The following is a 23,262-nucleotide window of genomic DNA, read 5'->3' on the forward strand; positions in this document are numbered from 1 at the left end:
TTGTGCGGACCTCTGTGGAGCGCCTCTGCACTCCAGCGTGGGCCGCAGCTGCACCGGCTGCTGGCTACACCAGTCAAGATCTCTGGCTGGCGTCCCGCGTTTGTTTTATATCTGGGAGTTTCCCCGTTCTGTGGGCAACAAAGGTCCGTCTGAAAATGCGTCCCTGACTCACCTTCTCCGTGTATCCAGCGAGAGCCTCAACCCTGGGTTGTTCTCTACTGATTAATTCTTACAAGAAAAAAGGAACCAGGTGCAGAAGTGGATCATGAGATTGACATGGAATGTAACCACTGAAGCACAGCATCACATAGAGACAATTAAGCCCCCGATGTCTTTGGGCCTACCTGACAGCGTCAGGCCTACTGCAAGAGCTTGGAGAAGTGGAGTTTTCTCCTAACTCCTCTAGGGAAGGAGACGTCTCAGCTATATTGGACATCTCCTTTCCTAGCTGGCTAAAGAGCCGGCTCTTTCCAGCGCTGGGGCTGCTGCTGCTCTGCCAAGGCGCCCTCCGGCAGCCCTTACAAGGGTGTGACAGAGGTCTTAAAACATCTAGCCTTAGAGTCATTCATTTCACAATGTTGCCCCAGGTTCACACTTCTGACCTGAGAGGCATTAGTAAAAGAATTAAGATCACCTATGAATATCTAATAACTACTAGGGTTATATTTCTAGTTACTTTCTTCTTCATTATTTATATGGAAATAGGCTGAGGCGTTTGGTTCCTGCCTTGGCACTTATGGGGTCTCCCCCCTATACAACCTGGGCAACATAGCAAGACCCTGTATCTACAAATAGAATAGAAAAATTAGCTTGGCATGGGGGCATGTGCCTGTAGTTCTAGCTACTCAGGAGGCCTAGGTGGGAAGATCACTTGAGCACAGGAGGCGGAGGTTGCAGTGAGCCCACACTGTGCCACTGAACTTCAGCCTGCATGACAGAGCCAGAACCTGTCTCAAAAAGAAAAAAAAAAAAAGCAACCAGACAACATCAGAATGTGCAATATTTTACAACAGCTAACCTGAACTTGCCAAGCAAGACAGTTTGAAAAATATAAACAAAAAAATGTTGGAAGCAGTGGCTATTCTAAATGAAAAGATGTTAAAGAAATATAATAACCAAACACTGTAAACATTCACTGGAGTCTACATGGGAGTAGAAAGATATTTTTATAATGTAAAAACATTTTTGGGACAATTGGAGAAATTTAAATATGGTTTTTGTGTTAGATATTATGGAATTACTGTTCATATGCTTAGGTGTAATGTTACTATGTTTATGTAGGAGAATGTCCTTATCTAGATATTCATGCTGAAACACTTAGGGGTACAGATGTTGCCAAATTACTTTCAAAGAATTTAGGGGGCCGGGAACAGTGGCTCACTCCTGTAATACCAGCACTTTCGAAGGCTAAGGTAGGTGGATTACTTGAGGTCAGGAATTGAAGACCAGCCTGATCAACATGGTGAAATCCCATCTCTACTAAAAATACAAAAATATTAGCTGGATGTGGTGGCATGCGCCTGTGGCACACTCCCAGCTACACAGGAGACTTCGGCTGGAGAATTGCTTGAACTTGGGGAGGCAGAGGTTGCACAGTGCACTGAGACCATGCCATTGCACTCCAGCCTGGGTGACAAAGTGAGACTCTGACTCAACAAAGAAACAAACAACAACAACAACAATAACAAAATCCCACCCTCCCCGGCAAAGAAACCCAGAGTTTAGGGAAAACATTTTATTTATAGAGAAAAAGGGGTATAAAGCACATTTAGCAAAATGTTAAATGGCAAATTTGAGAGATATGTGGGAGCTAATCACATTATTTTTCAACTTTTCAAAAAATTTTTTTGGAAAAAAAACAACAAAAGATCAAAGGCCACCTGAAGTTGAGAGAGAATGCCGTTGTAATATTCTAAGGGAAACGTGACAGTTATCTAGACTACGGTAGTGCTAATGGAGATGGAGAAAAGAGGATGAATTTGGAAACAAATTCATGAAATATAATTGACAGGATTTGCTGATAGTTTGAGATGTGGTAGAAGTATTGATTATGAGGAGAATTCTGGAATGGACAGTGATGTAGATAGGTGATGGTTCTGAGATAGGAAATAAAGGTGGAGGAGAAGGAACTACTTTGGGGGAGATGAACAAATAAACTTTGGACAACAATAAGCATCAATCAGGATTTCTATACCTACAAAGCTGTCATGATAACCACATTGTGGTGGAGACCTGCTTGGAAGGCCATTTAATTTTTCCTAGATGACATTTTAATGTAATCTTTTTTTTTTTTGAAACTGAGTCTCACTCTGTCTCACTCTATTGCCCAGGCTGGACTGCAGTGACACAATCTTGGCTCACTGCAGCTCCGTCTCCCAGATTCAAGCAGTTTTGCTGCCTTAGCCACTTGAGTAGATGGAATTACAGACAGGTGCCTGCCACCACTCCCGGCTAATTTTTTATCTTTATTTTTAATAGAGACGGGGTTTCACCATGTTGGCCAAGCTGGTCTCAAACTCCTGAAATCGAGTGATCCACCTGCCCCGCCTCCCAAAGTGCTGGGATTACAGTGGGATTACAGTTGTGAGCCACCACACACCAGGCCCAGAATATTTTGTAAGTTCTACATGTTCAGAGTTTGGCTTCATTTGAAATTTCTGTACCACACTTGTTGTCTTCTCTTAATATATTTCTGAGACTGACTGGAAAAGCACTTCTGAATTAACTATACCAGAAGGAACACTTTATTTTTGTAAATTATAAATGGCTTGTACTGTATTAGAAGTAATATCAAAGTTGTTTCGGAATAATAGATATTTGCCAGTAACTTTTATACTTAGGCAAATTAGAATAATGTAAAGAATTTTTAGAATTGCCTCTGTTCAGAAATCTCACTGGTGTACCTAAAATACCCACCATTAAAGTTCTGTTGGTGCTAAACTTTGCCCTGGTTTCAGATGTTACTTTAATAAAATGGGACTGGGCGTGGTGGCTCATGCCTATAATCCCAGCACTTTGAGAGGCCGAGGTGGGTGGATCACGAGGTCAAGAGATCGAGACCACCCTGGTCAACAAGATGAAACCCCGTCTCTACTAAAAATACAAAAATTAGCTGGGCATGGTGGTGCATGCCTGTAATCCCAGCCACTCAGGAGGCTGAGGCAGGAGAATTGCCTGAACCCAGGAGGCGGAGGTTGCAGTGAGCGGAGGTCGCGGCATTGCACTCCAGCCTGGGTAACAAGAGCGAAACTCCGTCTCAAAAAAAAAAAAAAAATGGAAGCACTCTTAGGAAGGAAATTAAGTCTCAGATAAATGCTTCATTATGTCTTTCACTCATTCATGTTTATTCCCTTATTCCTATGTAGTTTTTGAACAATACATGTTTTTTTGGGTATAATATATATACAGTAAAATTTACATTTTTTAGGTGAATGGTTTGATGAATTTTGAAAAATATATATGGTCATATAACCACCATCACCCCTGAGATATATCACCCCTGAGATATATCCCCTGAGAGATATATATTTATCAAGAGGGTAATATATCATCCTCTTGTCTTATTATGAGTCTTCTCCCCTCCTTCCCCGATCCCTGCTACCCACTGATTTGATTTATGTTTCAATAGATTGATTGAGACATAGCCTCACTATGTTTTCCAGGCTGGTTTGCAGTGACTATTCACAGGTTCCGTCATAGCACACTGTGGTCTCCAGTGATCCTTCTGCCTCAGCCTCCTGAGTAAATGGGAATACAGGCACTTATCACCATATCCAGCAGTTTTGTGTCTGATAGGCTGTTACAATGCTTGGCTCGAGGGATACCAAGACGCTAAGATTTAGTCGTTGTAGAGAAGGAGTCTGTCATCAAGTGAGGAGACAGACTTGTTAACAGAATATTACCACAGAGTAAATGCTATTACAAAGGTATGAATGACATACTTTGGTAGTATGAAAGGCATACGACTACTTTTGTGTAAATTGCGCAATGCTTCATTAAGGAGATGACTATTCAGTTGGGTCCTGAAAGGATGAGTTGAAATAGGGCAAACAAAGAAGGTGGGATAAGACTTCCCAGCTGGAATCACTATCTGCACGTAGGCACTCAGTTATGAATGTTTCTGTGTCTTCCAAATAGGAGGTAAAGACGAGTGTGAAATCTCTGTCCAAGGTGTAAGTAATAAAAGGTTAACATTCTGGTCCTCATAAATTTGCACCCCAATTTTAAGCTTCTAGACTTACCTGTATGCCTTACCTGTAGGCATACTCTGTTATTAAGACTTCAGTGGCTGTATTCACCATGTGTTTTTGCAGTTTAATTTTTAGTTATGTAATGAAAGACTTGAGTTTGAATCATCAGCAAACCTGTGAGCAAATTAATGGAATCTGAAGCATCGACAAATAGATAAGGAGAAGTTTTTGTACTGGGGAAAGTTTATTGGATCTTGTCCAGTCTCATATTCATTTATGACCCTCCCAACCCAACTCCAGCCATACTGAACTTTTGCTCCTTTTATGCAACATTCTTATCCTTCCTAGCCTTTAAACAAATGCTGTTCTCTTATCCTGGGCACTCTTTCTGAAGGAGGGTGATGTCTCCACCCACCTTCATCCAGCTGATTGTCTTCCATGCCCTTCCTCAACCATTCTCAGTGTTCAGAGAATACAGTATTTTCCTACTGTGTGTCCTTATCACTGTCTCTTATTGCTTATATAATTCTCTGTCACCACCCCCCCACCATAGACTCTAAACTATGGGACAGACTATTGAAATGCTCTTTCAAATAGATGCTCTGTAAATATTCTGGGAACGAAAGAACAAATAACTTGAGTTCAGACTTAAATTCATCCAATTTAACTGGATTAAATGAGAAATAATTCGGAAATGTATAAACATACTTTGAACAATTTGGAATACAAGCACTTTTGATATTTAGCGCTGAGTTTTGGGATTAAAGTATAAGGAAAAATAGAGATCAAAATGTAATTGGTTAAATGTCAGTCTCTTTTAAAAGTTCTGGGAAATGCACAACCCCATATCTATTTTGCACTATTTAGCCTATGTAACGTGTTATTTAAGTGCATTTATCCATTTGATGAAGGATTTCAAAAGTGAGGGGAAAAAAATCATCATTCCAGCAATAATTTGCCATTACAGGCCTGAAGTGCCACAGGCACCAAACCACCCAAAATCTATATAGTATGAGTCACAAACCAGACAGGTCTTCACTGTGCCTGAATTCCAGTCCCTAAGCACAAGTTAACTATGAACATAACATTTTAAGATAAAAGAAATGATTCTATCAGGGACATTTATTTCACATATGTTGATATATCTAGAGTAGCCAAAAAATAACATGTATTTTAATAATGAATAGTTCATAATTAATATGGATTTGTAGTCTAAATATGCTTTCTTTAAGGAAATAAAAAAATTTTAGAATCATTTCTAAAGCACTTTTCTTCTCAAAAATTTGTATATTTCTAGTAAGATAGGGGCTATTGGAGGTGAGGCATGGTAGCTTATGCCTGTAATCCCAGCACATGGGGAGGCTGAGGCAGGTGGATCACTTGAGGTCGGAAGTTTGAGAACAGCCTGGCCAACATAGCGAAACCCCATCTTAACTAAAAATACAAAGATTAGCTGGGCATGGTGGCAGGCACCTTTAATCCCAGCTACTCGGGAAGCTGAGGCAGAATTGCTTGAACCTGGAAGGATTGGGTGACAGGCAAAAAAAAGAAGAAGAAAGAAGAAGCAATTTGGCTTATGGATAGATTGTGTTGTGGTGCGTACTCGGCACAAATTTGTTGACGGGCTCAAACAGACTCAAATAAGTATGAGAAAATCTACAGTCTAAACCCAACTCAAGCTCTATGGGAGTAGGTAAATTACTTAACCTTACACTAGACTAATAAATGATATAGATTATGTGGTATATTAGAAAGTGATCTTTGCTTTTGGAAAGAAAAGGATAAGGCAAAATTGAAAAGATCGAGGTGGTATGTATGCTTAGGTGGGTGCTTTGCTTGACATATATGAGCCCTCAGTAAAATATTATCATTATTATTGCTTTGGTTTTCTCATATGTAAATAAAAACATGAGGTTGAATGATGCTTAGTACTTGAAAGAAGTTGTGTTCTATTTTAGGATTTTGTGGCTAGTGGGCTCTATTGCAAACTCTTTAGGGTTATTCCAACTTTCATCAAGTTAAACTTTTTTTGATTAAAAGTTATACTATTTTTTGCTTAAATATGTTTTCATGTTCTTTGTGATTTCTGTAAAACTGTCTGTTCCCCAATGATGTAATAATTATCAAATAATTTTAAAAGTTAATTTTTTAAATGATATAAACTCAAAATAGAATTTTTAGTGTGCTTAGGGAAAATTATGTAATGGTATTAGATAGTATCTGTCAGGCCTGTTTCCTTCTGATCTTTTTGGTCATTGATTCATTATTATTTTAAGTTTTCAACAAATATGGACACACATTCCTATTCTAACACATTCCAGTTGGAAACTGATGTAGTTAGCATTGCTGTCTTAGAAATAGACATTTGCAGCATGCCTGTTAAGACCTATTCCCAAAGACTGTTGAGCATCGTAAGAGTAAATATTTTGTCTTGCTATAAATTGTAAGCTAGAAGACAGACCGTCAGTTGCAGATAAGTTTCTACATGAATATTAATTTTTTTAAAAAATAAAGAAAAAGAAAAAAGAAACCCTCAAATGTTTAAACCAGCTTAATCATCTTGGTTTAATAGAGGACACAAGAAAGGGTGTATATAATACATGTTGTTTCTATAGCAATCTTACTATTCCTTTGCCTGTACAGGTATCTAGATTCTAGCAAAGTAAAACGTATGATAGTCCTGAGTGTTCTAATATCCCAATTATATTCCACTCTTTATCCTCTTCTATTTAATTAAGCTGTTTTAAATTATACCTTCATGAGTTCCAGACATTTGGTAGAAAAATTTCGATAATTAAAAATATGTATGTATTAGTTATCTATTGCCACACAATAAATTACTCACCAAATCTAGCAGGTGAAAGCAACAAATGTTTATTATTTCACATCATTCCTGAGAGTCAGGAATCTGGGAGTGACTTAGCTGTGTGGTTCTGGATCAGGGGTTCTCAAGTTTTTAGCTCAGGCTGCAGCCATCTCAAGACTCAAGTAGGACTGGAGGATTGACTTCCAAACTTATTAATGTTATTTGCAAGCTGCAGGCCCGCCACAGTGAGCCTGGCTATTGTAGCTAGCATCATTACCCAGAACAAGTGATCTGAAAAAACAGTGATGGAAGCTGCAGTGTCTTTTATAAAGGAATGTCATTACTGACATGCCATCACTTCTGTATTCCAGTGCTCACACAGGCTACTCTTGCAGGGTGAGTGGGAACTATACATAGGTGAGAGAGCTGGGAGACAGAGATCATCGGAGGCCATCCTGGAGGGTGGCTACCACAATATATATTTAACTACCAGGTCTGTAAAATGACCTGGATCGTAATAATAATAATAAACATGGTTAATATGAAACAAGTTGGAATTTAAGATAAAATCACTAAATAGGTTAAATAAGTATATTAAATCGTGATTCCTCATAAAATGCTAATGATTTGTAGTAGATGCTGTGATACACGTTCTATCCATTCCCCGCTTCACGATTGAAGCACTAAGTCCTGACTGCTGATAATGTACAGTCCCCATCCCAGCTGAATTCTCCCTCAGGAGATTGTAGACCTGCCTTCTGCAAAGTCAAAGTGTGCGGGGAGGAGGAAGCCCACAGCTGTGTGAATATAAATGTCCTTTTGCTTCAATTCAGTACAATTCTGCAAGGATAACCCACAGTGGTTGGTCCCCAAAGCATTTCTCAATGAACTCCCTGCACTTTCCAGCTCAGAGTCAGCTTCCTAGGGACACCAAACTGCAAGACTGAGAAAACTTCAATGTGTATGTGTATTCATTAAAAAGTCAAGTCTAAGCTGAGGTTCCTAGTGAAAGTTGGTTGATGGGGTTTTTTACTAGGTTCTTTTTTTTTTTTTCTTTTTTTGCTTTGTGCAATCACACATGCTCTTATTTAAGAATGTAACAGTGCTGGCATGGTGGCTCCTCACGCTGGTAATTTCAGCACTTTGGGAGGCCGAGCCTGGAGGATTGCCTGAGCTCAGGGGTTCAAGACCAGCCTGGGCAACATGGTGAAAACCCATCTCTACTGAAAATACAAAAGATTAGCTGCACGTGGTGGCATTCACCTGTAATCCCAGCTACTCAGGAGGCTGAAGCATGAGAATTGCTTGAACCGGGGAGGCAGAAGTTGCAGTGAGCTGAGGTCGCACCACTGCACTCCAACCTGGGTAAGAGAGTGAGACTCTGTCTCAAATAAAAAAAAAGAAAAAAAGAAAAAATACCTGGGTGTGGTGGCACACACCTGTAAGTCCCAACTACTCAGGAGGCTGAGGTGGGAGAATTGCTTGAGCCTGGGAAGCAGAGACTGCAGTGAGTGGAGATTGCACAACATTGCACTCCAGCTTGGATGACAGAGCCATACCATATATAAAATACACACACACACACACACACACACACACACACACACAATATATATATATAAAAACATATATATATATATTTTTTTTTTGAGACGGAGTTTCGCTGTTGTTACCCAGGCTGGAGTGCAATGGCACGATCTTGGCTCACCGCAACCTCCGCCTCCTGGGTTCAAGCAAGTCTCCTGCCTCGGCCTCCCGAGTAGCTGGAACTACAGGCGCGCACCACTATGCCCAGCTAATTTTTGTATTTTTAGTAGAGACGGGGTTTCACCATGTTGCCCAGGATGGTCTCGATCTCTTGACCTCGTGATCCACCCGCCTCGGCCTCCCAAGTGCTGGGATTATAGGCGTGAGTCACCGCGCCTGACCTTAAAAACATATTTTATACATACATATAGAACAAATGGAAATGAGAAATTTTACTCAGCTTGGATACTGTGATAAATGTTCATATCATTATACTCAAACAAATATAAACATGTGCAACACATATGCTAATATACACATATATATATATATATATAGTGGGGTGTTGTGGTTGCAAGATTGCAGAGGCACTTTTCTACAGTTTGCATTTCTTGTCAGAAATACTTCCTGGAAACCTTTCCATGTCAATAGCTCTAATTCTTTATTTTTAATGATTACATAATATTTCATGGTGCCAACGTACCATCATCTCTTCAGAGGGAACATTCTGTAATGAAAAGGTTTAAAAATGGTCGCTCTTACTCTTTTTGAACTAGTGAAGCTCTCAGACAAGGGCGCTCCGCTTGCAAACTGATTGGTTGCTACTGGAAGGGACAGATTATCTTTTTGGGATAGTTCTTTTTCAAGTGGGAATAATGTCAAATATTTGGAAATAATAGCTGAAGTTCATAGGAATCGTGATTATAAGGATTTGTGAGGTTGATTGGTTTGAGAAGTACTTAAAGATATTTAGTCTTTCTAAAAACACAGGTCTTACCTTGTTTTAAAGCTTAAGACTCTTCAAGACTTCCATTCCCCTTAGAAGATCCAAAATCCTTAAACCAGCTTATTAGGCATTTCAGGACCTGTCTAGTTCTCTGTAGTCATTTCTCCTTCTTTGCACTCAATTCTTTTTTTTTTTTAGAGATGGGGTTTCACCATATTGGTCAGACTGGTCTCGAACTCCTGACCTCAGGCGATCCACCCACCTCGGCCTCCCAAAGTGTTGAGATTACAGGCATGAGCCACCGTGCCTGGCCCTGCACTCAATTCTTAAACCATTCTGAACTACGGAAAGTTACCTTTGAAGCTTGATTATGTCACTGATTTCTGTACTTTTTCATATGCTTATTATCCCTTTGAACTACCCTACTCATTGTCTTCCTAATTTTTGTTAATTTTTCAAATCTTGACCTTGCCATCACCTTCCTTGAAATGACTTAGCCTGATTTCTATTCCTGTTAAGGGCTAATTACTAAGTGCTGCCACAATGGCTAGTATTGCAATTATTTATTCGATTATACATCTTTCCTGGACTCCTACATCCCAGAGATAGTGTCTGCTTGCTGCATATCCCCAGTTCCTGGCAAACAAGAGGTGCTCAATACATGCTGTTGAATGAATGAATGACAAAAAACAAAGGCTGCTAAGAGGAATGTAAGACTGATTTGGGAACTAAGGAGATGACCAATCCAAACAGGTAAGGGTGTTGCACGCTGAATTTAATGCTTAGCAATCCATGGTAAATAAATTTGTTAATCTTCGATGAAATTATTCAGCAATGTTTTATAATTAAAATACCAATAACTGCATGATTTTGTAAGTATGGACCAAATAGAGGACCAAAATATCAATGTCACATTAAAATATGAGTATAGAGCAAAATTCAATACAATTGATTTTTTTCTTTTTTTTAAAGATGGGGTTTCACCATGTTGGTCAGGCTGGTCTTGAACTCCTGACCTCAGGTGATCCGCCAGCCTTGGCCTCCAAAGTGCTTGGATTAGAGGCATGAGCCACTACGCCCAGCCAATACAATTGGTTTTAAATCATTTAAATTATGGAAGTATAAGCACCATGAAATAAAGTATAAGACAATCCCACAATATTATGCTTCCAAGAAAAAAGGCCAGTCTACATTATACCAAAACACCATAGTGTTTTTTAAAACAAATATTCTTTATCAATCAGTTAGATACATGACTGATTTACCATCTTCTTATAATATTATAAAAATTATTTGTAATAACAGACATAGGTTCTGAAATATTTTATAGCATGTTACTAAATTGTTAATAACTATCATGTTTTGAATTGCTAGTACATTTTAGGTCTCTTAAAAATGAAATGAGTAAATTAAAAAAAAACTGAGATATAATTCACATATCATATAATTTACACATTTATGGTATACAATTCAATATTTTTTAATATATTCTAAAGGTTGTGCAACTATCACCACAACCTAACTGCAGAATATTTTCTTCTTCCCTAAAAGAAACCTGTCAACTCTTCATTCTCCTCCCGTTCGCCCCTAGCCCTAAGCACCATAATCTACTTTGTGTCTCTATAGATTTGCCGTTCTGCACATTTCATATAAATGGAATCATGTAACATGTTGCCTTTTGTGTCTGACTTCTTTTACTTTGTATGCTGCTCTTTTTCCCAATGTTTTTCCATGCTACAGCATGCATCAGTACTTCACTATTTTTTGTTCTCAAATAATATTCCATTGGTTATACCACATTTTATTTATTCATTCATCAGCTGTTGGACCAAATAAACTTTTTTTTCTAACAAGATTTTGCTGGAGAATGAATAAATTTTTAAAAGCATATTTGAATAAATTACCCTAATCCTAAGCTATAAAAGAGTTTACTGTAGAAGCAGACCCATCTACAATACAAAATTAAAATAAGGCCAGGCATGGAGGCTCATGCCTGTAATCCCAGCCCTTTGGGAGGCCGAGGTGGGCAGATCACCTAAGGTCAGGAAGTCGAGACCAAACTGGCCAACATGGCAAACCTCATCTCTACTGAAAATAAAAAAATTAGCCAGGCGTAGCTACTCAGGAAGCTGACGCAGGAGAATCCCTTAAACCAGGAGGCAGAAGGTGCAGTGAGCTGAGATGACGCCACTGCACACCAGCCTGCGCGATAAAGCGAGACTCTGTCTCAAAAAAAAAAGAAAAAGAAAGAAAATTTGGTAATCAGTTGATTACCAAAATACCTTTTGATCTGAATTGGTTCAAAAGAGCTTGTGTAATAAAAGCTTCTAGGAACAATGTTTTCTTTACAAGATCTGGAATCCTGTGGTTTTTAAAATATGTCACTTCATCTCAGAGGGTTGATGCAAGGATTAAGTTATTTAATATAATAAATGAGCTGTTTAATAATTTAGTTTCAGATTAGAAGCTGGGATGGTCCTATCCTTCCAGCTATTTTAGGCTGTCACATCATTCCTACTATTAATTGCACAGAGCCCTTCACTCCTTTGATTCCTTTTTAATTTTGTGTCTCCTTAGTCCACTCCAGGTCTCACATCTTTACTCATCTATAATCTGCCTTTCCCACTCGACACAATGGCTACTTGGCCCTGCTAGAGAAGGTTCCACTGTGGAACCTGATTGGTGCCTCCAGAAATATTATCTCTACAGTGCATGGTGGGGACCAGTGCCAATGGAAAGTGCTTTTACAGTCTTTGGACACTGTTCTTTTCATTCCTGTTTTCTTTGGCAACTATTTCAAACATTTATAGCCAAACTTCAAAAGCTCTAATTACTGTATGAATCACGTTCGGCAGAGGACATCATTATTGAGAAAATTCTACTGATTAGGAAGGAATTTACCTACCACTTTACATTTAAATTCATGTTTTCATTTCAGAGCTCTTTTTTTTTACTTTGAGACAGAGTCTTGCTCTGTCACTCATGCTGGAGTGCAATGGCACAATCTCGGCTCACTGCAACCTCTGCCTCTTGGTTCAAGAGATTCTCCTGCCTCAGACTCCTGAGTAGCTGGGATTACAGGCGCCTGCCACCACGCCTGGTTAATTTTTGTATTAGTAGAGACGGGGTTCCAACACGTTGGCCAGGCTGATCACGAACTCCTGATCTCAAACGGTCCACCCGCTTCAGCCTCCCAAAGTGCTGAGATTGCAGACATGAGCCACCACACTCAGCCTGTATTTCAGTGTTCTTTTTGTTTTTTAAGATGGGATATCACCATGTTGGTCAGGCTGGTCTTGAACTCCTGACCTCAGGTGATCCGCCCGCCTTGGCCTCCAAAGTGCTTGGATTACAGGCGTGAGCCACCATGCCCGGCCCATTTCAGTGTTCTTGATTTGTGCCCTTGATTTCTGTCTCTTTAAGGATCTTGTTGAACGTCTCCTGTCTATACCTTCATCGCCTTCCTATCTACTCACTCCATTAAACTCTTTTAAGAGAAGTCTACATAGATTCCCTTTTACTCCTCCTGTTCATTCTTCAAACCACATAAAATCATTTAGCGATCATTTCTCCAAAAGCCATACATAACCCAGCTTCATTAACTTTCCTTTTCTCACTCTCCTCACTACTCCCAAGTTTGGGCACAGAGTGGCTAGTCTGTGCTTATAACTCTTATTAGTGTATTTTCTGCACTACACTGTAAGACAAGGATCTCTGGAGAAAGGAATTGTGCCTTGTTCACCTTTGAGTCCCACAGCCCTTATTCATTCTTGGCCCATAGTTGCTAAATGGAACTTGGAGTGGAGAAATTGCTAAGTGGGAAGTTATGATTAGCTTTCCCTAGATTAAATGGTAAAATGGTATTAATACACATATTTCAGAAATTGTAAGCTGTATGGAAAGTTGCTGGAGAATTGTCAGTGCCTTTACTGTCCATGATATGTTTCAATTTATCGGAGTCCTGGTGCTGCTTTGCCTGATATTAAAAAAGCAACAGTATAGTATTATTAGTCATAAATTCAGTTAATTTGAATCTAGCATCTTCTGCATAGGAAATACTCTAGACTTACAGAATCCTTTTACTTGATATTCTTGGTATATTCTAACTATGTGCTTGGCAAAGTTAGGGTATAGCATATGTCAGGATTATTATATCTGGAGTTTTTCCTTCATAAAGATCATGTGTAACCATCTGTATAAATGAAATGTAATGGCCACTCTTTTTGGAAAGTAGGCTTCATTATTATGCTTATGAATATTTTGTCTAAAACAACTTGTTTGGATTGACTTTATTATCTTTTATATAACACAGAATTACCCAAATGTTCTTCTCAGTTGCGCTATTGTTGAGAACACCTATCAGATCTTCCACTTTTGAAAATTATCAATAATAGATTAACCATGATCATTTTTAATCTTTGGACATTGATGGTGTTTTTGTGTTTCTCTAATGCTCCCCTGAAAGCTCTTACAATCAACTATAGGCCTGAATACTTCATCTTTAGCAAAGAAGGACTGTCTCATGTGCTGTGGAAAAGGATGATGCCAGATGTTTTGAGGTATAGACTTTTGATGGCATCACTTAAACAACTGAGTCAGATATGTAAAGACTGAGTCAGGTATGTTCAGGTATTTCCAGAACGCCACTCAAAAAGCAGGTAGACCGATGAGGCTACTAATCTAAGATTGAGCATTCGTTCCTACACTGGAATTAATTACACTGGAATGAATATATTACACTAAAAGGAATAAACTGATGAGAGATCATTACGATTTTTGTTTGGAGTATTGTTGATGCTTTATTATTCTAGTTTTTGGAACTATAAGAAACCAGTTGCTCTTTTCTCTTAAGCAATCCATAACTCATAACAATTTAATAGACTCTGCTTTTTTTTTTGAGACGGAGTTTCGCTCTTGTTACCCAGGCTGGAGTGCAATGGCGCGATCTCGGCTCACGGCAACCTCTGCCTCCTGGATTCAGGCAATTCTCCTGCCTCAGCCTCCTGTGTAGCTGGGATGACAGGCATGCGCCACCATGCCCAGCTAATTTTTTTTTGTATTTTTAGTGGAGACGGGGGTTTCACCTTGTTGACCAGGATGGTCTCCATCTCTTGACCTCGTGATCCACGCGCCTCGGCCTCCCAAAGTGCTGGGATTACAGGCGTGAGCCACCGTGCCCGGCCTAGACTCTGCTTTTTAAAACAAAATAAACTATTTGTAGATAATCTTTTCTTTTTCCCTTTCGACCATTCCAAAATTTAGAAGCTATTACTGAGTATTCTTATTCTAATGGCAGTGCAGTTATCTGGATAGGTTGAAAATGAATCTGTCCTCCTTGTTACTGGGACATAATGAGAAGCATTGGTTATGCAACAAGATCTTGCCTGGAACATCATATTTGAGAATGATGTTCTTTTTATTAATATCACTAGGCACTTTCAAGGAACTAAGGTTTACTTTGTGGACCCTGTGCTTACACAGCCCTCTTGGGAAAGCTGGCCTGGTTCCTGGCTTATAGTGTTTCCAACTTTATAGAAGAGAGAGGAATGTTACTTCCTAGCAAGGCTGGGAGCCTGAAGATAATTCAGAAACCCCAAGATGAGAAGAATTCCCCCAAATTTATAGCCTCTGCAGGTGAAATCTATCATCTTAGCTTAGCTTTCTAGCTTCAATAAACTTTTAAAAGTCTAATTCTCAAATCCTTATTGAAAACATTCAGTAAAGCAAATTTAGAAAGGTCTAAATGGTAAGTTATCATTATTACTACATCTATATAAATAATCAGATCAAATGTAATTAGACCAGTTTTATTTCGTAATGAAGGGCAATCTTATTACTTTGGGAGGCTAAAGCAGGTGAATTGCTTTAGCCCAGGAGTTTCAGACTGGCAACATAGCGAAACCCGTCTCTACAAAAAATTTGAAAATTAGCTGGGTATGGTGATGCATGCCTATAGTCCCAGCTAAGGGACTGGGAATCTAAGGTGGGAGGAGCACTTGAACCCAGGAGGCAGAGGTTACAGTAAGCTATGATCATGGCTTAGCACACTTTAGCCTGGGTGTAAAAGCCTGCCTCAAAAAAAAAAAAAAAAAAAAGAGAGAAAAAAAGAATAATCTATACTCTTAGCAGGCACAGTGGTGGCACATGGTGGTACATGCCTGTAGTCCTAACTACTCAGGAGGCGGAGCTGGGAAGATCACTTAAATCCAAAAATTTGGGGCCAGCCTGGGCAATATAGGGAGACCCTATCTCAAAAAAAAAAAAAAAAAATAGCGAGATGTGGTGGCTCACTTTGGGAGGCCAAATCATGCAGATCACTTGAGTCCAGGAGTTTGAGACCAGCATGGCCAACATGACGAAACCCCGTCTCGACTAAAAATACAAAAATTAGCTGGGCATGGTGGTGTGCACCTGTATTCCCAGCTACTGGGGAGGCTGAGGTAAGAGAATTGCTTGAACCTGGGAGGCAGAGGTTGCAATGAGCCAAGATCGTGCCACTAAACTCCAGCCTGGGCAACAACGAGACTTTATCTCAAAAAAAAAAAAAAAAAAAAAAAAAAAATATATATATATATATATATATATATATATATATATATATATATATTTTGGGGAATACTTTTGATCAAAAGATGGGTGACTATAAAGAGAAGTTTTGTGTTTCAGTGGAAAACTATGTATCATTTGTAGCACCTCCTTCCTGGTTATCAGATTACAGCCCAGTTCATGATCTTTGATGTCTTTTTCATATCTCTCTAAATTTCAGATAACTGATGGGTATGCAAACTCTGTCTTGTCTGGCAGAGACTTAAGTGACTTCCAACCCTCACCCTGTGAAAAACCAGTTTGGTACCTACACCAAAATTGGATTGAATTTGGTTACCTTGCTCAAATAGTTAATCCTTACCAAATTTTTAATTCTTTTTGTTTCCTTCGATATCTGGCTACAATGTTTCCAATTTTTCTTCCTTTTGCCTGACTCAGAGTCATGGAGAACTAAACCTGACTGCCCAATCTCTGGGACTTAAGGCTGCCTTGCAGCTGACCCTTTCCACAGAATATGAAGAAGTCCTGCAAGTTAAACCCAATGATCTGATATAAACCCGGAAGAACCCACCACTGCTGCAGCCCATGCATGAGCTGGATTTCTCCCTGGACAAGTCATTGTCTGGACCACTAAGGAGTTCCAGTGAAATGCCTGGGTCAGGCATACACTTATATGAGATGCAACCAAGACTGTGGACAACATCACCAACAGCACTGATATCCTACCTTAAGAGCGTGAAATGGAACAAGCAGTGCTGTATACCCCAAATATTTTCAACAACCTCTTGGAATCCACTGAACTAGTACCCTCAGAGTTCAATTCCTGGCTCTTTATTATAATACAACGTTTTATACTAATATTTCTCTTTTTTCTTTTAGGCATCTATCTCTTGCAATGCCCAGGCCTTTAGGGTCTCCAGGATCCTAAAACAATCCACATTTTCTACCATCTCTCAATAGATGGTTTAACTGATTTTCTAGGAATAATACCAACAATAATCCTTGAGAGACTACTTCTTAGACCCTTTGTCACCACATTTGAGAAGTTTATAATCAGTTCCAAGTTGTTCAGCAATGAATGACATTCACTTATCTTGAACAAAAGGACAGTTGAGAATGTTGAATTTTATCTGAGCCCTTGTATACCTGGAAGGCTGGATGGTCAGGATCCCTTCCGTGACTCTGTTGTGCTCCAAGAAATGGCTAACCACAAACAACTACCCTGCTGTCTGTCCTGTGCTCTTAGATAAGACCCATTTTGGCAAAGGGTGGTGGCCGGTGGATCACTTGAGGTCAGGAGCTCGAGACCAGCCTGGCCTACATGGTGAAACCCTGTCTCTACTAAAAATACAAAAATTAGCTGGATGTGGTGGCGCAAGTCTGTAATCCCAGCTACTCCAGAGGCACAAGAATTGCTTGAACCCGGGAGGCAAAGGTTTCAGTGAGCCAAAGGTTTCAGTGACCCGAAGGTTTCAGTGAGCTGAGATTGCGCCACTGCACTCCAGCCGGGGTGACAGAGTGAGACTCTATCTCAAAACAAACAAACAAAACCAAAGCAAGCAAGCAAACAAAAAACCCGTCTCCACCCTTCTTCAGTGACTTCCCTGTTTATCCACCTCTTAAAAGCCATACCTCCGCTTTTCCTTGAGATGTTCCTCATCAATCAATAGTCTCCCAATTCAGCTCAAATATAATAATCTCTTTAGTTGTCAGATGCCTTTTGACTTTCATGATAGGGTTGATTGTATGCATTTGTGATTAAAACTGTGATAGACGGTATCTCGCTGTGTTGCCCAGGCTGGAGTGCAGTGGGCAATCTCAGTTCACTGCAACCTTTGCCACCCGGGCTCAAGAGATTCTTGTGCCTCACCCTCTGGAGTAGCTGGGACTGCCGGCACACACCACTACACCTGGATATTTTTTTTGTGTTTTTTGTAGAGATGGGGTTCTCCATGTTGGCCAGGCTGGTCTCGAACTCCTGATCTCAAGTGACCCACCTGCCTTGGCTTCCCAAAGTGCTGCGATTAAAGTCATGGAGAAACCCCATATCTACTAAAATTACAAAATTAGCTGGGTGTGGTGACACATGCCTGTAATCTAAGCTACTTGGGAGGCTGAGGCAGGAGAGTCGCTTGAACCTGGTAGGTGAAGGTTGTGGTGAGCTGACATGGCTCCATTGCACTCCGGCCTGGGCAACAAGAACAAAACTCTGTCTCAAAAAAACAAAAAAAGAAAATGTTAATTCAACTTTATTAAATTCACATATTTAAACACTTTTTGAGTTATAGGATCTGTACCAAACAAGGAGGAGTGGCAGTAAAAACACAATATTGTGTTTCTAAAAGTAGACCTTGAGCATCTAAAATGCTGCACACATTCCCTGAGATTAACAAACAATAACAACAAAAAACCCAAGCACAAACTGGGTGCCAGTGTGTCCCAAATAATTCTGTGCTGTGTTGGATATTGCCTGCTATAAGGAGTTATATTAGACACTGTAATTGATATTGAATTAATCAATTTTGAGATGTTCAAATTAAATTCCACTAAAAGTCCACTTTGGAGTGCTTTGAAGAACCACCAACAGAGGAAAACAAATACAGCTAGAACCTCTATATTCACTTGATCACTCCAAGAGTTGCCACACAGACCTTCTTGCCTTATTGTTGTAATAAATCAATACAATTATTCATGCTGCCTGCTTTTATTTGGATTTCTGATCACGTGATCATGAACAAAAAAACTTGTATAATTTTGAACTAGATAGTAGATGGCAGATGTGAATCAGAGCCAGATGCAGGTGCTGAGTCTGTGGTTCTAAGGACTGGCACTATTTAATGTCTGATTCCAGCAAGACAGACAATCCAATCCAAACTCCTGTAGATGTCCTCTAAGCAATAAGTAAGAAATTGAGAAGCAATGATAGCTTACCAAGCTGTAGAAAACCCAGAAACAGGGTGAGCTTGGTGGTATGCATGTGTCCCAGACAAGGGACATGAAATACTGAAATCTGGAAGGCACCAAATATTATCACCAGCTGATAGTCACTACTGTCATCATCTTCATAAACAAGATTAAAGAATGATATGATAAGTGGGAGGCAGCCTGGAGTTTGTAGAGCCAGTGAAGAGGTAACCAGTAAGCATTTCAGCTCCACAGAAACTAAACTAGATATTTGGATTTGAATGAAACAATAAGATTATTTGAGAGACATCTAAAAGGTAAGCACAAATTTTTAATGTGCCCATTTTTGAACAAGGGCTGGGGTCAAAATTTATGGCAAAATCATTTATATTGCTTTAACAAAGTAAAAGGAAATGTATAGCACAGTATGAGAAGCACTAAACCATAATGTCAAAAGATGTAAATGAGTCAGTACAACTTCAGTGTGCTAAGTGGTGTTTAAAGAATAGGAAAAGGGGCAGTGTTAACTGATTGAGGCCAGAGAAGTAATCAGGCAAGAATGAAGAAATTAGACAAGACTCTAAGACTGAGAAAGTGCAATGTTAGCCTGTTCGTTCTCATAGTAAGAGTAGACTCAGCCTTCTGTGCTCACCTTCTGAATTTTGTGTATTATATAGGAATGCTTCTGACCAATTCTTGCAGGGAAGACCTAAATCTAAATTATACTTTCCAGTTCATGGAAATGGATGAAGCACTTAGAAAAGAACAAATATGTCAATTGGGTTTTAAAATAAAATATATTCTCGAGATCCAGGAAAATTCATATTGAGATGGTTTTTTTATTTGCATTAAATTATTTCCTATAAAGCTTTATAAACTATAGAAAATATTTTTAATTATGAAGAGATTTTCTTAATTAACTTGAATTTCAATGATTTCTGTCTGTTATATAACTCCTTTAGAAGGCATTTCAAAATTATATTTAATAGGATAAGAATAATTTCAGACCTAATTTCCATGGATTAGAAGTAAGGATTTTTGTCATTTGGCATTGTCTAAGCTTATAAAATAATTCATATACTAATTGTGACTTTTTTTTTTTCTTTAGACAGAGTCTATCTCTGTCACCCAGACTGGAGTGCAGTGGTGTGATCTTGGCTTACTGCAATCTCCACCTCCAGGTTCAAGCAATGCTCCTGCCTCAGCCTCCCAAGAAGCTGAGACTACAGGCACCACCACCACGCCTGGCTAATTTTGTATTTTTAGTAGAGATGAGGTTTCACCATGTTGGCCAGGCTGGTCTTTAAGTCCTGACCTCGGGTGATCTACCCACCTCGGCCTCCCACAGTGCTGGGATTACATACTGGCGTGAGCCACCGTGCCCAGCCAATAGTGACCATTTTTAAAACCATTGACCCAAACAGCATAATTAGTCTGTTATATGTGTCCCTTGCTTAATAATAATAACTAATTTGAAAGACTGAAATATGAAAATATTTATCTTAAAAATTCATCTACAAGGCATTTGGTATAATAGAGCATTATTTTTTTCCACATCAATGCTTTAAATTCTATGTATCTATTAGGTTATAGTAAATATTGATAAAGTGAGGAATTAAAACATACTTTAGAGATATTTCAAGTCAATTAGAAAATTAATATCTGCTTGTCTTTTGTAGATTTTTAGTCTATTCTATTGTAACTTACCAGTTCTGTTTAAATTCTGCTCAGGTATGGGCTATGCCTGTATTGCCCAGGACTGTATCTTTAGCATCTATCACAGGATGTTGCACTTGGGCACATGAGAAATATTTGGTCGATGACTGAATATTTCCAAAAGAGAAAAGATTAAAAGGATTGCATTTTGAATACCTCTGTGTCTTAGATTGTTTGTGCTGCTCAAACAAAATACCCCAGACTAGTAATTTATATATAATAGAAATGTATTCTCATAGTTCTGGAGACTAGGAAGTACAAGATCAAGGTGCTGGCAGGTTTGGTGCCCGGTAAGGCTGCTTTCTGCTTCCATGATGGCAACTTGTTGCTGCGTTCTCATGTGGCAGAAGGAGTTAAAAAAAAGGGCAGAAGGGATGAATAGCTCCCTCACACCTCTTTTATAGGTCACAGTCATTCATGCCGGCTCTGTCCTCTTGACTTATTTACCTCCTAAAGACCTCACCTCTTAACATTATCACATTGTTAGTTAAGTTTCAACATAAAAATCTGGGGGGATACATTCAGATCATAGCACTCTGAAAGATAGGAATCTTGCTTTTTTACCCTTCCTCCCTTCCTCCCTCCCTCTTCCTAACCTCCCCTCCCCTCCTTCCTTCCTTTTCTTCCTTCCCTCCCTCCTTCCCTTCCTTTTTCTTTTATCCTTCCCTCCCTCCTTCCTCCCTGCTTCCTTCCTTTCTCTTTTTTCTTTTAAAGGAATGTACATTGTACATTAGGTGCTCAGGAATAAAATTAAAATAATTTTGTGAATGAAATTTGTGTTCACTTAATTATAAACTTTGATTAAATGTGTACATCATCTGACAAAAATCAGAAACATTTTATGTCTTCCACTTAATGTTAGTAGAAGCAAAAACATTAAGAAATGCCAGTCATTCCAAACAGAGGAAATTAGGAAACACATTAACAAAACCAATACACAGTATTTTCTCTCCTTTTTCTATCTCTCACATATTCATGCCATCTAGTTAGAAGACAGTCAATTGAGGATTTTTTTCATTCATTTTGTGTTGCTATAAAGGAATACTTGAGGCTGGGTAATTTATAAGAAAGAGGTTTATTTAGCTCATGGTTCTACAGGTTGTACAAGAAGCATGGTGCTGTCACCTGCTGGGCTTCTAGTGAGAGCTTTTGTGCTAAGTCAAAACATTGACAGAGAAGGTCAAAGGCGAAGGAGGCATGTGTGAAGAGAGAGCTCAATTGGAGTTTCCTAATGTATGAGGGGAGAATACAACAAATCAAAGAAGGCTTGCAAATCCAACAAGTTTATGCAAGCATTTGATTATTACTTACATATCTGATAAATTTAACTTGAGGGTTTAATGTTGCATTATTTTAAAATTTGAAATAATGTTCATGAAGAAAGAATTTTTTAATTTTTGAATTAAAGTTACTAGTCTACAAACTTATTTGTACATTTCAAATTAAATTCATAAGTCTAACAGCATTTAAATTTATTTAGATTTATTCATTTAAATATCTCCTATTAAATCACAAATTAAATTTGTTGGATCAGCACAGAAGCAATATGGCCTGCCCACCTGTCCCATCCCTGAGGTAACTGATCAGAACTTAGGGACTTTATACAGTGACAGTTTAAAAGGGATATTGACACTACTTACAGAATTTTTCCCTCAAGTCCCTGATTAAAATTCATTTTTACTGTAATGTGACTTTTTCTTTTTTTTGAGGAGTTTGTTGCCCAGGTTGGATTGTAATGGTGTGATCTTGGCTCACTGAAACCTCTGCCTCCTGGTTCAAGTGAGTCTTTTGCCTCAGCCACCCAAGTAGCTGAGATTACAGTCTCCCACCACTACTCCTGGCTAATGTTTTGTATTTTTAGTAGAGATGGGGTTTCACCATGTTAGCCAGGCTGGTTGCAAACTCCTGACCTCAGGTGATCCACCTACCTGAGCATCCCAAAGTGCTGGGCTTACAGGACTAAGCCTCTGAGCCTGGCCTCTTCACACCTTTTAATTGCCATGTTTAAATGGTTGAGATTCTGCACTCCTATCAGAATTACAATGCATTTCATTTGACATGAAACCTGTTATATATCTTTTTTATGAGTCTGATTTTCTATGTTCATTTGTTGACAGAGATTACTCAATACATTAGATGTAATTCTTAGTATTACAGTAGGCTGCCCTGCTTGGACTTCCAAAATTTGGAAGCAAAACTTTGGAAGAATTTGCTCACTTCAGCTTTCTGAAGTTGCATGAGTAAGTGAGCAGGAATTGCACAATTTGGCATCAGATTTATAGCAGCACATTTTCTCATTCCTTTGGTGCTCTTCCTTCTTGCAAAGTAAAGGCTTAGTACTCTCTTGGCTAAATGTGGATTTGTATCTTGCCAAAAAAGATAACTCTTTTTTTTTTTTTTTAATTAAAGACAGGGTTTCACCATGTTGGTCAGGGTGGTCTTAAACTCCCGACCTCAGGTGATCTGCCCACCTTGGCCTCCAAAGTGCTTGGATTACAGGCGTGAGCCACCGTGCCTGGCCAAAAAAAGATAACTCTTTTAACAGTGTTGATTGCCCAACCAGCACTCTTTATTTGCTCCTCTAATGACCAGCAGATTGAAATGCCATTTAAACAAGCTAGATATCT

The 23,262-nt window shown here is 39.1% G+C and overlaps 1 protein-coding gene across 1 annotated transcript in view; it reads left to right on the forward strand.

Annotated features, from left to right (window-relative positions):
* The window catches only part of LOC144581686 (uncharacterized), a 153,578-nt gene that overhangs the window by 25,520 nt on the left and 104,796 nt on the right, over positions 1–23,262 (forward strand). The window lies entirely within an intron of this gene.

This window comes from Callithrix jacchus, chromosome 3, assembly GCF_049354715.1.
Source record: "Callithrix jacchus isolate 240 chromosome 3, calJac240_pri, whole genome shotgun sequence".
NCBI lineage: Eukaryota > Metazoa > Chordata > Mammalia > Primates > Cebidae > Callithrix > Callithrix jacchus.